This window comes from Dermacentor variabilis, chromosome 9 (genome assembly GCF_050947875.1).
Source record: "Dermacentor variabilis isolate Ectoservices chromosome 9, ASM5094787v1, whole genome shotgun sequence".
Classification (NCBI taxonomy): domain Eukaryota; kingdom Metazoa; phylum Arthropoda; class Arachnida; order Ixodida; family Ixodidae; genus Dermacentor; species Dermacentor variabilis.
Window position 1 is genome coordinate 105,560,681 of NC_134576.1, and position 14,887 is coordinate 105,575,567.

The following is a 14,887-nucleotide window of genomic DNA, read 5'->3' on the forward strand; positions in this document are numbered from 1 at the left end:
AGTCGCCGTTACTCGGCGCGGGTCTCCGCTCGCCGTTGCCGGCTCGCTGGGTCCGTGCCTTTCAAAGGCCTCGAGGACCTGCTGGACGGCCCAGAGCTGATCGTCTCGGTCGTAGCTCTTCGCGGCTGCCTCGAGCCGCGGTGGGAGCAGTCTTGATTTTGCTTCTCTTGGATATTTAACACAGTCCCACAAGATGTCCATGTAGTCTGCGGTCTCCCTCCTGCACACTCTGCACATATCTGTCGGATATGTCTAGGGGTACATGCGATTCATTCATCTCGGGCTCGGTAGCGATCCGGTCTGGACCTGTCTCAGTACTACCGCCTCCGCTCGACTCAGTCTCGAGTGTGGGGGTGGGAGAGTCCTGCGAGCCAGGCGGTACGCCTTCGTGATTGCATTGTAATCCGTCATGCGGTCCTTGGTTCCGAACCACGTCGGACGGTCTGTCGCCGGGGCGCGGTTGGTTAGCGCTCGCGCCGCTGCGTGTGCCGTCTCATTATGGTTCTGATTGCGTTCCGACGCGTCGCCCGCGTGTGCCGAGAACCACTTGAGTCGTACTTTTCGTTCTTCTAGTTTGACCGCTCGCAGTACGCGCTCAGCCTCCCTGCAGATTTGGCCTTTCGCGAAGTTTCGCACCGCCTGTATTGAGTCAATCAGTACCGTGTGGCAGTCTGCGTCGGCGATGGCCAGGGCGATGGCTACCTCCTCCTCTTGTTTCGCTCTGGCGCTTCTCACGCTCGCTGCCGTCCTCGTGGCACCGGTTGACGCCTCTATGACGACCGCTGCGAAGGCGTTCCGTTGGTATTCAGCCGCGTCCACGTACAGCGCACGTTCGTCGTTGGCATGCTGGTCGATGAGAGCCTTGGCTTTCGCCTCTCTTCTTCCCTTGTTGAACTTGGGATTCACGTTCTTCGGTATGGGGTCGATTCTGGTCTGGCGTCGGACCTCTTCGGGGACGGGGAGCTTCATCTCCACCTCGTTCGAGCGTCTAATTCCCAGATCGTCCAGTATCATACTCCCGGCTTTGGTCATGGACAGCCGCTCCAGTTGAGAGGTCCGTTGCGCGTCGGCTATTTCTTCGAGCGTATTGTGTATACCGAATTGTAACAAGCGGGACGTGCTCGTGGACTCGAACAGGCCCAGCGTCGTCTTGTACGCCGTTCTGATGAGCACGTTGATTTTCTTTCGTTCGTGTTGCAGCTATCTGTGGTGGGCTGCAACGTACGCGAAGTGGCTGATGACGAAGGATTGGACGAGCCTAATTAGGCTCTCCTATCTCATGCCAGCCTTTCGGGAAGTGACTCGTTTGAGGAGTCGAATCGCATTGGCTGCTTTTGCCTTGAGACGTGTGATGGTTTCGCCGTTTCTTCCGTGCCTTTCGATGACCATGCCTAGGATTCTAATTTTGGCGACCTCGGGGATCACGTTGCCGGATTTGGTGACGATTCTGATTTTTTCGTTTTCGCGTTGTCTGGTCTTGCCTCTGCTGTTTTTGGTAGGTGGGAGCATGAGAAGCTCCGATTTGCTCGGCGAACATCTCAGTCCGGTGCCTTCCAGCTGATCTTCTATTGCGTCGACGGCGGCTTGCAGCGCGCCCTCGATGTGGGCGTCGTTGCCACCAGTCACCCATAGCGTGATATCGTCCGCCTAGATGATGTGCCTGACGTCTTCGAAGTGCCGGAGCTTTTCGGCCACTACGATCATTACCAGTTTGAACGGCATCGGCGAAATGACCGATCCCTGCTGTGTGCTGGTGCTCCCGAGCTTCTTCTCTTGCGTCCGTAGGTCACCTGCTCGTAGCTCGACAGTCCTGCCGGCGTCGCTTACGCTCTTGGTGATTTCGGCGGTCCACGAGTCGATGTTTTCGATCTTGTCGTCACCGTCGCTCTTCTGCCTTCTATCGTCTCGAAAGGCATCCCAGTGTATCCATCTGTGTGTTTTGATGCTGCTGCTGTTATGTTCCGGTATGCGGATTTCCACGATGGTGTGGTCGCTGCCTAGGTCCGTCTCCGTGTTTCTCCAGGTGATCGCGCCCCGGATGTCGTTCTTGACAAACGTGAGGTCCGGAGTGGTGTCCCGGGACAAGGAGTTACCAATTCTCGTCGGATGTGTCGGGTCCGTGATGAGGGTGAAGTCGAGTTCCGTGGCGTCTTGGTACAGGTCGCGGCCCTTTGCTGTGTACTTGCTGTAGCCCCAGGCAGGGTTCATCGCGTTGAAGTCTCCGCACGCGATCAGCGTGTTGTGGTCCGCTGCGGTACTGGCTCTGTGCAGTAAGGTCTTGAATCTCTGTTTTCTCTGCGATGGGTTGCTGTAGACGTTGAGCAGAAATATGCTTCCTTTTCTCTTCTTGCCCGGGATGATTTCGGTGAGTATGTGCTCGATCTTGATATTGCTTTGCAGCTCGTGTTCGACGAACGTGAGTCCCTGCCTGACCAGGGTGCACAAGCCTCTGCCGTCTGGCGTACCCTTGTGCACTATGTAGCCGGGGAGAGACGGTGCGTCGGTTAGTGTTTTTTGTAGTAGTATAACGTCTGGCTTGCGCGCGGCGTGTACTATGTGCTGTTGGATGACTGCCTTCTTCCTTCTGAAGCCGCGACAGTTCCACTGCCACGCGGTTACACCTGCTGCTGCTAGTGTTGCGTTGGCGCTCATGATTGCGTTGGCGTGTACGGGGCTCCCTGGTTAGGTGCATGCTGCGCGAAGAGGGGCGCAAACGTATTGTGGCTTACCATCGGCTGTAAGGTCCTTTCGATGTAGGTGAATCTGTTCGTGTTCTCGGCTTGGTAGGTCTCCATTGTTTCTTTCAATGCTGTCACTGCTGCGATGTTCGTCGTCATTAGCTGTTCGAGTTTGCTGAACGTCGCTTCGAATTTCGCTTCGAGGCTGTCGATGCGCTCGTTTTCTGTTTGCGTGCGCGTGGCCTCGATGGCTCGCTTCTTCGGTTCCGGTTCCTCTATGGCTTTCTCCTGGATGTTCGTTGTCATTTCCTCGGTCTTGCTTGTGCTCAGAGTGGGCCTCTGTAGAGGCTCGTTGTTGCGTAGCAGCATCTGACGGATCTCGGCGATCTCTTTCGTGAGGTTGTTGATGGTAGCTCGCAACGCCGCGTTTTCACGTCTTAGGATCTCATTTGCCTCCCGCACCTTGTTCATATCTTCTTTCTTCGTCGTTTCGGTGATTTTCTGCACGTTCCTTATCTTGTTTCCTTTAGCTGCGTCGACCCAGCTCACTCGCTTGCGTGATGGTGACGTTTTCCTACTAAGGCTTCTCTTGCAGCAGCTGCTGTCTCTGGATTTGGGTGCGCGGTTTCCCGATGGGGTCTTTGACTTTCGCGCATCTGACGGCTTGTCGAGTGGCGGGAAATAGCTTTCCGACAGCAGCTGGCGTTCGGCCTGTCGTCGCTCCATTGTCGCTTGCGCACTACGTAGGGGATCTTGTATTTCGCATTGCACGTTCGGTCTCCGGTCCGCTGTTTGTCTCCGCACAACTTACATTTTGGGGTACAGCGATGGTCTTCTGTAGGGTTCGCGAGTCCGCAGGCCAGGTACATCTTGATTGTGGAGGTCGGGCACACGTCCTTCAAGAATTTATGCGGAAAAGAGCAGGGTGAATAATCCGGCAAAAGAAAAAGCAGTCATGATTGGTATTCAGCCTCTGCAGGTCGTTCAAGATCTTTTTATCTAGTTCCATTACATTTGTCGCAGGGTACCCGAATCATGGGAAGGATATTTAAGAAAAAAAGTGATGGATCGCATATGGTACGCACTACCATGTCACAACCATCAGCTTGTTAAAAATGTGTGCAACCAATGTATTTTATCGCTAAGAATACGTGACTTAAGTACTAAAGCGCCAAGCAGAGCGCACAAGAATAGACACGGACGAACGCTCTTCCGTGTCTCTTCCTGTGCCGTCTGTTTGGTGCTCTAGTACTTCAGTAACATGCACCAACTAGCCCAACAAAAAGTTCTGCATGAACACGTGAGCCTGAAACATTGACACAAGAAGCGTAAGCAGAACCTAAATACCATGTAACCAGCGATGGAGCAATAAGTTAAAATTAATTAAATTATGAGGTTCTACGTGCCATAACCACGATCTGATTATGAGGCACACTGTAGTCGGGGACTCCGGAAATCTGACCACCTGGGGTTCTTTAACGTGCACCTAAATGTAAGTGCACGAGTGTTTTCTCATTTCGGCCCCTTCGAAATGCGACTGCCGTGGCCGGGATTTGATCCCGCCGCATTGTGCTTAGCAGCTTAACACCACAGCCTCTAAGCAACCACGGCGGGTAGGAGCAAGAAGTTAGAGGCGTATATAGAATGAAGGGAGAAGAACTCAGCAAAGTAAATTAGACGGCCACAGGGTGTAGCTGCCACTACAGCAGAAGTTGAAAGGACAAAGCGGAGTTGGGCAAGCCATGAATTGCTGAAAGAGGTACCCGGTGTTACAGCCCGATGTCAAAGAGAGAAAAAGGCAGCCTAGAGAGGCAGGGGGGTTAACCAGGAGATAGTTCCGTTTCGCTACCCTGCGCGATGAGGAGAAAATGTGGAGATTAAAAGAGAAAGCGGGACGACCACAAACCACTTATACTATAGAGAGGTAGGGTCTATCGTGAAGGCCGGTGGACCGCAGTGTTCTTATTTATGCGAATAAAGCCTTCCGCACAGGTGTTTGGGAGCACTGGCGTATAGCTTTTACTTCTGATAGTGGACGATTGTCCAATTGGTTCATCATTCTGCACATCACTTGCTCTCGGCAATTTAGCACGGGCAGACAAAGGGAATGTGTGCGAGCGTCTTTTCACAGCTTCATGTGTCACACGTGGAGGCATTGGCCATTCCTATAAGGAAGGTATAAGAGTTGGTAAATGCAACGCCTAGCCGCAGACGCTACACCACCGTCTGTTCACGTCGTGGCAGCCCAGGTGGTAGATGCGTCTGTATGGCCGGAAACAACGAACACAAACGACACATGGTGAAAACATTTGAGTCCCACAGGGGCAAAGAACATTTACGCGACATCAATCGCAGCCCAGCCAATGCTTCTGTTCGCGAAAGCGGAACAAAGAGACATTGACCACTTTCATTTGCAGATGAGGCGGCTTGCAGGCGGCTTTGCAGATCAGGCGCTGAAGGGTGGTGGTGATAACTTTATTGCACGCAGGAGAGTTGTGGACACGCAGGTCCTTGGGCCCCCGCACGTCCCCACTGCACTCAAACGTTCATGTCCCGGAGGCTCATCACGCTGGCAGCCGGCCTGTGGCGATGGCTTGCTTGACCGGGTCCTCGGAGGCGGCTCCAAACACGCATCTTACCCTCCCCTTACATACGCTCGCGCTATCACCACGTCCACACCGACCCCTCCTGTACCCTCTGCCACCCCCCCAAAGCTACTCTCGATCACATCCTTTTCCTCTGCCCGGTGGATTCTCCCCCGCGGGGCCTGGAGCGCTGAAGGGCTGCTTTGTAATCACCAAAAACTACCCGATGTTTCGGTGGTCTCTGATTAATGAAATCAAGTGTAGCAAGCTCTGTACTCGTCGACGTGGAAACGAAGTCTTTAACTTGATTTCTGCAGACTTCGCCGCGATTGATTTCAAAGTACAAGCACAGCGACGTCGCCAGAGAGCTAGGTTCACAATAAATAAGGAAAGTATGCAGACATACGATGATATCAGCTGGCGCAAGACTGGGGTAACTGAAGGTCGCTGGAAGATGCGTTCGTCCTTAACTGGATATAATTCGAACAGTGTGAATGATTTTAATGATTAGAACCCTCAGGACTCCGCAAGCGGCACTCCGAGCACTTAGTAACTGAAGATGACTGAATATTAAAAAAATTGTGCCCTTCCACTCTGAACAAGGATAACCAGCGAAGCTCTACATGGATGACTATGTCGACAACTACATTGATTACTCTTGATTGCTATAAGATTGCTATATTGATTGAATAAGGACACACACAAGTACCGTCGTCGTTTTTGTCGTCCTTATTTTGTCTCTTTCGTTAACGTAGTTCACTTCACTTCACTTCACTTTTATTTTCCTTAAAGACCCCTGAAATGGGGGTATTACATAAGGGGTGGGGTTTACAAATGTGCATTTTAATTGGTGGCCACATGAGTTCAGAGAAGAATATTAGTAATAAGCTTATCAGCAAACGTCGTTGAACAGGTGATTTCAGTTATGTGACCGGGCAGGCCGTTCCAGTCGCTTGATGATCGGCAAAAGAAGGACGCAGAGAAAGTTGTAGTTCGGCTGCGTGGACGGGTTACTTGCAAGGAATGCCCTGTACGCAGGGAATGGCGAGGGGGTGGGGCCAGCACATATGGTGCATGGTGGAGCGAACTGTAATAGAACTTGTGAAAAAGGATTAACGAATCAATGCGACGCCGGGATGATAGCGTGTTTAAGGCGGACTGTGCTTTAAGTAGTGATACGCTAGTATTATAAGAATACGAAGAATGAATGAATCTTGCCGCACGATTCTGAATTCTTTCAAGTGCATTGATAAGGTAAGTTTGATGTGGTGACCAGATGGGGGATGCGTAGTGACCATTGCATTGTGGTCTCTGTGGTACACCGCGATCTGTTGTACTGCTATACGAGGCAAGTTATTGCCGAAGGTTCAATCTATACACGACCGGTGACGCGTGGTCGGCACATTGACGTGCGTGTAGCACTCAATGCCAAACCATTCCAACAGGAAGGACACAGTCCTAATGCCGCCGGGGCGCGCTAGGTAAACGTTAATGTCGACGATTGAGGGGTACACTATTGCGTTTTATTATGCTTTTCGACTTTCCAATGGGAGTGAAGGAGCACCGCCACCCCACGCTCTCTCTATGGCCATGAAGGTCACGCGTCATAACATGGTCAATAAAATGATAGCATTCAAAGCGACCGGCGTGACTGATAACACGGGAATGGTAATACTCTTTATACATAGACGGAAGATGATAACGTTCAGAGCGAACACAGCGACATTTCTTTTCCCGCATGCGCATGGGGTTGCGCCGGAGGAGTTTTCGGCGTACAGGCGACACACGGACGGACGGATGCACGAATTGGGTAGCCATATACATCTCCGCTGTAAAAACAATCAGGGCTACAGCTTTCTGAGATCTTGTTGGGGGACGTACATAACGCGTCGTAGTCTAGCACATGCATCTAGGAAAATTATTTTCTCAGGCTTCCAAACATTTCTCAGTTTACAGTTCAACTCGTACGCTGGTACGTCATGTGAAGTAGGTCGTAAATCACGACCCGTTATCGCCGGTGCATTCGCGTCGGCGACCACCGACATTGTTTGACTTGCTTGAAGTATTCATAGTTATCTGTTCGGCGCCACGAGGCTATCAAGACACCTGGGGTGCGATCTTGTACGCGTTCCAAAATAGAACGGACCGCCTCCGTTCTAAACGTCACGAAATGGGTGGTCCGCAGTGTTCGCGAGAACGAGAGGAAGCAAACAACCAATGAGCGAAGTGGAAGCCTGCGTCACGCTTTTGACGTCTGCTTGGGGACCGTATAATATATTGAGAAGCGTTTGCAACGTGTTGAGAAATATTTTGCTATTATGAGTGAGTAGCAAAATGTGTTGGTGTGGCTTTTCAAAGATTCAATTCGGAATGCAAAACGACTGAAACAAAATATTGCGGTTAATGTCTTCAAATGGCGCTAGGTGGTGTCGCAGTTTTGCGAAACGTTTAGTGATGGCGCTAGCTACCAACCGTTTCAAGCATACGGCGCGAATTTTGAAACGGTTGGTTCAGTCGTTCAGTTGAAGCCATGGCGCTTAACGTAGAAGCACCGGCGAAGGGGCCGCGCGTGTCGGAGGCTCAGAAGGAGACGGTGGTCGCATTCATGCAACAGCATCCCCAGCTGGCTATAAGATCCAGCGAGCTGGGGCCGCGCTTCACTGCTGGCGACCGCCGACGGCTGTGGCAGCAGCTAGCTGACCAGCTGAACACGCAAGGCGCCGTCGCGAAAACCACCAAGCAGTGGCAAGAGTGGTGGCCGAAGCAAGTGTTCGAGGCCCGCCGCAACGCTGCCGCACTTGCCCAAGAACAAAGGTGAGTGACCGTCCAATGGCCTGGGCGATTTGTCCTTCGACATTGGCGTGTATTTTCAGAAGCACAGGAGGGGGGCGGCTACATGGCTTCCATGGCCGAGTACTGCAGCTCACCGGGACGGTCCGCCTCCACGGCGTGACCGACCTCCCCTACCAAGAGGTAAGCACACTGCCGCCGTAATATCATGGGTTCCTGAATGGTGCCGGTTTAGAGTTTGCCATTATCTGTAAGTGCTACCTTTAGCAGAACGCGACACCGTTGGTGAACAGGAAAATAGCTTAGGAGAGAATGGAAAAGCAGGTAGGTTAATCAACTAGAATCTCAGTTGGCTGCGTTTTCGGGAAAAGGGGGGTTAAGTAATTAACAAAGAATTAAAATGCCTTCACGGAAGTGCACGAGGACGGTAACACATGGGATCATTAAGCACTCAATAATTGCACAATATTTTCGCAAATTAGTACGAAAACTTGTAACATAGGCATTGTAACGAATAGCCACGCTTATGACATTTTCCCACAGGCTGACGTCCCCACCTACGCGATGGAAGTCGTCGTCCAAGACCAGGCTGCGGGCGTGAGCACAGCGACACGTAAGCATCAGAGGAATGAGTGTTTTAATTATCGCCAAGTGTGTGTGCAGTTCGTAAACATTTTGTGTTTACTCTACAGCGGCAGAGGATCCACCGCGCGGCGCGTCGCCTGCCGAAAGGGTGGCCGCTGCACCTGGTAAGTTATTGATCCTCAAGCTGTTAAATAAAATGAGCTCTTGTATTTTATTGAACTAGCCCAATAAGCCATCACATGGCCATAGCCACTTTTATTCGTACCATAAAATGCAGTGCAACTGTAGGAAATGCTGCATGCTTTCAGTGTTGCAGCGCCCTGTTCGGCCACCACGTCGACAGCGACCGCGACGGGTGGATACCTTGACGACGATGTCGTCGCAGTGCGCCCTCAGCCTGGAACAGGGCGACGAGGTGCTGCAGGTTGGTAGGCCCTTTGGTGTCATTTTACATGAAGGACATAAATATTCTTTATGCTTTGTTATAAGTAAATCATGAATCTGAAAAACAAATCAGCTTGGGATGTAAACAAGAAATATGCGTTGTATAGAGGGCTCGGTAACGTCTCTTGCCAACGATCAGCCGCCGGACGAAAGGTTGGTTAGCCCTTTCGTCCGGCGGCTTGGTTAGGTTAGAAATAGATGACGGAAGAGTAGTTCTAGCAGGTCTTTGTCTGTCCAAACGAAGAGGGTATAGCTTGTACGCGACGCTTGACACTGCCAAAGGATGCCATCAGGCCAGTGGCTCTTCAGCAGAGAGGGAATCGTTGTGCACGTTGCAATTCTTCACAACAGCAGCTTGCAGCCGTGAGCTGGTTGCGAGTAATCAGCAACTGATGCGAACAGTTCCACCATGATTATTCATTCCAGGTGCTGCGCAGAATCGAGGCCTCCACAACCCGCCTCGCTGTCGCGGCAGAGCGGACGGCAGCAGCCCAGGAGGGGATCCTGGAGCAGGTGCGCGCCATAGCGCAAGACATCGCTGCGCACCTGCAGCAGGAGAGAAATTAATTTATCATTTTATTCATTCGTTTCACCAGTTCCGTTTGTTTTGTTTGAGTTTCCTTTGAGTAATAGAGGAGGATTTTTTGGTTGAGAGGTGCAATGCGCGCAACCATTTTTGTTCTGTTGTATTTGCCTCTCTATTTATGCTTATCCAGCTGCAATGCCAGCGTGCTTTTTTTACTTACACATTTCGAAGGCGCCTAGTCATTCAAACTGGAATCGTTACAAATAGTTGTCGATTTCTGTGTATGGGTTTTGTACTGCGATATTTATATTGCTTCACTGTGTTGTAGCTTACTGCACTCATTATGAAGCGTTACCGCATAGTGTTTGCACTGATATTTTCATTTCGGCACAGTGAGGCTAAGGTGCAACGACTACAATGTCGTCTTTTTTTCAGAGCGCCAAACTAGTCACTCTTTAAGTTGCATAGTTTCACAAATGAAAATGACCATCATCATTGCACCACACCAGCGATTGGTTTCCTCTAGTCTTCGTTACAATGGAGTCATTGCAAGAATAACTTTCACGCGTGACACTTTCTGGGTGCTGTGAGATTGTAGAGCCAATTATTCATGTTTTATGTAACATGTTTCATCACAGCTGGCAAGTGCACTCACCTTTTTTCAATTATGATTCACCTGTTGTTTAGCATCGCACTACAATTGCTGCCGAGAAATGAATGCTTCTAGTCAGTGACTCATAACACTGACAAGGGAACGGACATACCTGGGATAGTCATACTTTCTTGCAAGGTCACGTAAATGTAACTGCAAGTTTTACATGCCGTGGTGAAAACGAATTGTGTGATGCTGATGTTCCAATGTTGTCACATGCTTTGCTACCAAAAGCATGTTGTACTACAAGGTTTGTGATGTACTTGTCATTATAGAGTGTGATAAAGTTGACCTATCTATTTTTTGCGCTTTTACGTTAATTTACATCTACCCATTTGGACATGATGTGACGAGTGTAATGCTGTCACTACACTCGGCGTTACATTTTGTTTGTGTTTGAATCCGCATTCATTACGCTTTACTTGCTTGCCTCGCCTGCGTATTCATGCTTGCGCAGAAGTTTTGATACACCTAGCACAAGAGATGGCTAGCAAGCATATTGCCTCATTCCTACCAATGTACACTGAGCGTCAAAATGCACAGGATGCAGCGGTTGCGTCCATCCTGATGGGTTTTGTGAAAATTTTTCGCACCTTTTGCTGATGGTGACCATGAGTACAGAGTGCCAATCATATGTATTGCTTCCATCAAGTCTGTCATGACTATGATGGGTCAAGGGATGTTTTTATTTCATATTTCATGCGATATTTAAAGAAAAGGCCACACTTTCACGTTGCTACCGCGTTTCATGCTCCACTAGGAAAGAAGTACTTTGCGATGTGCATATTGCATAAGACAATGCTAGCTTGGGAGCAGCAGCGAATGCAGTTCTTCAGATGCAGGGGCATGAAGCATTGCCTTACGACTGCTTCACGAGGACTACTGTTAATAAGTGGCAGCCTTGTAGACCCTTGCATAGTGACGAGGGTACAATTGTTTCCGCGGCTGTGGCATTCTATTTAAAGGATTTTTTGTATAAGTGTACTTCATCATCATCCTGGTTACGCCCACTGGAGGGCAAAGGCCTCTGCCATACTTCTCCAACTACCCCGGTCATGTAGTCCCTGCAAACTTCTTAATCTCATCCGCCCACCTAACTTTCTGCCACCCCCTGCTACGCTTCCCTTCCCTTGGAATCCATTCCGTAACTCTTAATGACCATCGGTTATCTTCCCTCCTCATTACGTGTCCTGCCCATGCCCATTTGCTTTTCTTGATTTCAACTAAGGCATCATTAACTCGTGATTTTTCCCTCACCACATCAGCTCTTTTCTTATCCCTTAACGTTACACTTATCATTCTTATTTCCATAGCTCGTTGCGTCGTCCTCAATTTGAGTAGAACCCTTTTCGTAAGCCTCCATGTTTCTGCCCCGTAGGTGAGTACTGGTAAGACACAGCTGTTATAAACTTTTGTCTTAAGGGATAATGGCAACCTGCTGTTCATGATCTGAGAATGCCTGCCAAACGCGCCCCAGCCCATTCTAATTCTTCTGATTATTTCAGTCTCGTGATCCGGAACCGCAGTCACTACCTGTCCTAAGTAGATGTATTCCCTTACCACTTCCAGTGCCTCGCTACCTATTCTCTTCTAACTGCTGTTCTCTTCCGAGACTGTTAAACATCACTTTATTTTTCTGCAGATTAATTTTTAGATCCACATTTCTGCTTTGCCTCTCCAGGTCAGTGAGCATGCGTTGCAGCTGCTCCCCTGAGTTACTAAGCAAGGCAATATCATCAGCGAATCGCAAGTTACTAAGGTATTCTCCATTAACTCTTATCCCCAATTCTTCCCACTCCAGGCCTCTGAATACCTCCTGTAAACATGCTGTGAATAGCATTGGAGAGCAATCTCCCTCCCTGACGCCTTTCTTCATTGGGATTTTGTTGCTTTCTTTATGGAGGACTACGGTGGCTGTGGAGCCGCTATAGATATCTTTCAGTATTTTTACATACGGCTCATCTACACCCTGATTCCGCAATGCCTCCATGACTGCTGAGGTTTCGACTGAATCAAATTCTTTCTCGTAATCAATGAAAGCTCTATATAAAGGTTGGTTATATTCCGCCCATTTATCTCTCACCTGATTGATAGTGTGAATATGGTCTATTGTTGAGTAGCCTTTACGGAATCCTGCCTGGTCCTTTGCTTGACGGAAGTCTAAGGTGTTCCTGATTCTATTTGCAATTACCTTAGTAAATACTTTGTCCCCGCAGGGGCGTCTGCGTCAGCAGGCGTTTGGTGTGTTGCGGCACCACGTACCCGAGCACACGAGGGTTGGACCCTCCCGCGTGTAACCGTGCGCGGCTTAGCCGCGTCTGGGGAAAGGGGGATCCTGGGGGTTGAGCCGATGCCGGGTGTTTGGACCTTTAAGGCCCCCCGGCGGAGGCAACACACCTCTTCGGCCTCTGCTTCACATAGACGGCACCCCCGGACTGACCCACCCGGGGGAAATCGGTAGTTGCCTTTTCCTTTCTCTCTCTCCCTCAAATCTTCGTCTTTGTCTCCCACTTTTACATCTTTCCTGTCTTCTCCTCACTTCTCATTACTTCCTTTCTTCACGGCGGCAAGGGTTAACCTTGTGTATCTGCCCTTCCTTGGGTAAAATATATTAGGTTATAGTGGCAATGTACGGTTGGCGCTTGCAGCCTTACGCGTTAAGACCTGCAGCGTCCCCATGTTGGGCTCCGTGGTGGGTGGCCGCCATTGCTGCCGAAAACGAACCGAAATACCATGGGAACACCCGCATTTCCCCGCCTACTTGATCGTCACCCTCAGAAGAGGGGACGCACCGAAGACTTCAGCACATGTTTGACCCGCATAAAAGAGAACTACCCGAAGTAGCATGTTGTCCATAGTGAAAATCCTGAAAAGCAAGCCAGATTCATTTCGCCATTCACCGTAGCAAAATCTTTGACCGAAGCCTTAGGGTCAGGTTATAAGATAACGAAAATGGCTAGCGGCGACCTTCTCCTTGAGATCCCTCAGAAACATCAGTACGAGAATCTTGGCAGTCTCGTGACATTTGGTAACATTCCTATTTCTGTTACACAACACCGAACAATGAATAGCTCACGGGGAGTCGTGTCAGAGGCAGACCTCCTAGACTTGACAGAAACTGAACTCCTGGAAGGGTGGAGAGAACAAAATGTTACTGACGTAAAACGTATTACAATTAGACGAGACAACAAGGACATCCCCACTAAACATCTTATCCTAACATTTTCATCCAGCGTGCTGCCAGACACCATTGAAACAAGATACATCAGGTTAAATGTACGACCATTTATCCCCAACCCTAGACGATGTTTCAAATGTCAGAGGTTCGGCCATGGCTCGCAGAGCTGCCGTGGTCAAATAACTTGTGCAAAGTGTGGAGTCCAGGGCCACCCCTCAGACAACTGCAGTGGCACACCTCACTGTGTGAACTGCAGTGGTGACCATGCAGCTTACTCACGCTCCTGTCCGAACTGGAAGAAAGAAAAATATATAATCACCCTTAAAATCAAGGAAAACATTTCGTTTAAGGAAGCCCGTAAACGGTGCTCACCTTTCCACAGCACACCTTATGCTGATGCGGCGCGTCGGGGGCCAGCGTCGCAGCGGCCATTGCCAAGTACCCAGCCCGCGTACAGCGAGCAGGTACCTTTGGCTCCTGCCCCCAGGGTGGAAGTAGGTAAGCCTACTCCATCCAACCAGCAACCAGGCCAGGCTACCCTTGGGTTGCCGGCCCCACAAGAGTCATCTGCGGCAACCTGCGCTACGCGCAGCGATCCCGCGGGGCCGATAGCGGCCACAAAAGTAGGCGCAGCCGAGGCTGCCACGACCTCCCCGGCCCCTCCCAGCGCTGGCAACAGCCGGCGCAGCCAAATTCCACAGGGAGCCCCATCGACCTCCGGGCTGGTGAGGGCAGGGGTCTTGCCCTCCAAGGCGGGACCCTCACTGGTAATTTCCCGCTCGCAAGAGCACGTGTCCGGCGCCTCACAAGAGGCAATGGACACAACACCTATCCCCACGGCGCACCAAGCGCCTAAGGAGCGGCGAGGCTCCCTCGAGCGCTCCAAAAAAGGCAAAACCCCGGTTACAGGGCCTCGCAAGAGCTCTGTAATCTAATTCAACATTTCTGTTTCCGTATACACAGCACCAATTTACATTAAATATGGATACACAAATCATACAATGGAACGTCAGAGGTCTCCTTAGAAACCTTGATGATGTGCAGCAAATCATCCACCAACACAATCCAAAAGTGCTGTGTTTACAGGAAACACATTTAAAACACAAACACACAAACTTTCTCTGTACTTATGTTACGTTTCGTAAAGATCGCGATGATGCCGTCGCATCATCGGGTGGTGTTGCGATTCTCACTCATAAAAGTATAGCATGTCAACCTTTACAGCTTCGAACGCCCCTTGAAGCAGTGGCGGTGCGAGTTGTTCTGCTAAACGAACTCATCACTATTTGCTCGCTTTATATACCCCCACATTACAAATTAACTAAACATGAATTTCAGTCCTTTATAGATGAATTGCCAGAACCCTATGTTGTTCTTGGCGACTTCAATGCACACAACGACCTGTGGGGCGACCCTCGTATAGATGCGCGAGGTCGTCTTATTGAACAG

General features: G+C 50.1%; 1 protein-coding gene and 1 long non-coding RNA gene across 4 annotated transcripts in view; both read left to right on the forward strand.

Moving 5' to 3' along the window:
* The window catches only part of LOC142557212 (uncharacterized), a 220,910-nt gene that overhangs the window by 96,248 nt on the left and 109,775 nt on the right, over window positions 1-14,887 (forward strand). The gene's annotated exons all lie outside the window — the stretch shown is intronic.
* Window positions 1-14,887, forward strand: part of LOC142557210 (organic cation transporter protein-like) — a 52,798-nt gene that overhangs the window by 16,813 nt on the left and 21,098 nt on the right. The window lies entirely within an intron of this gene.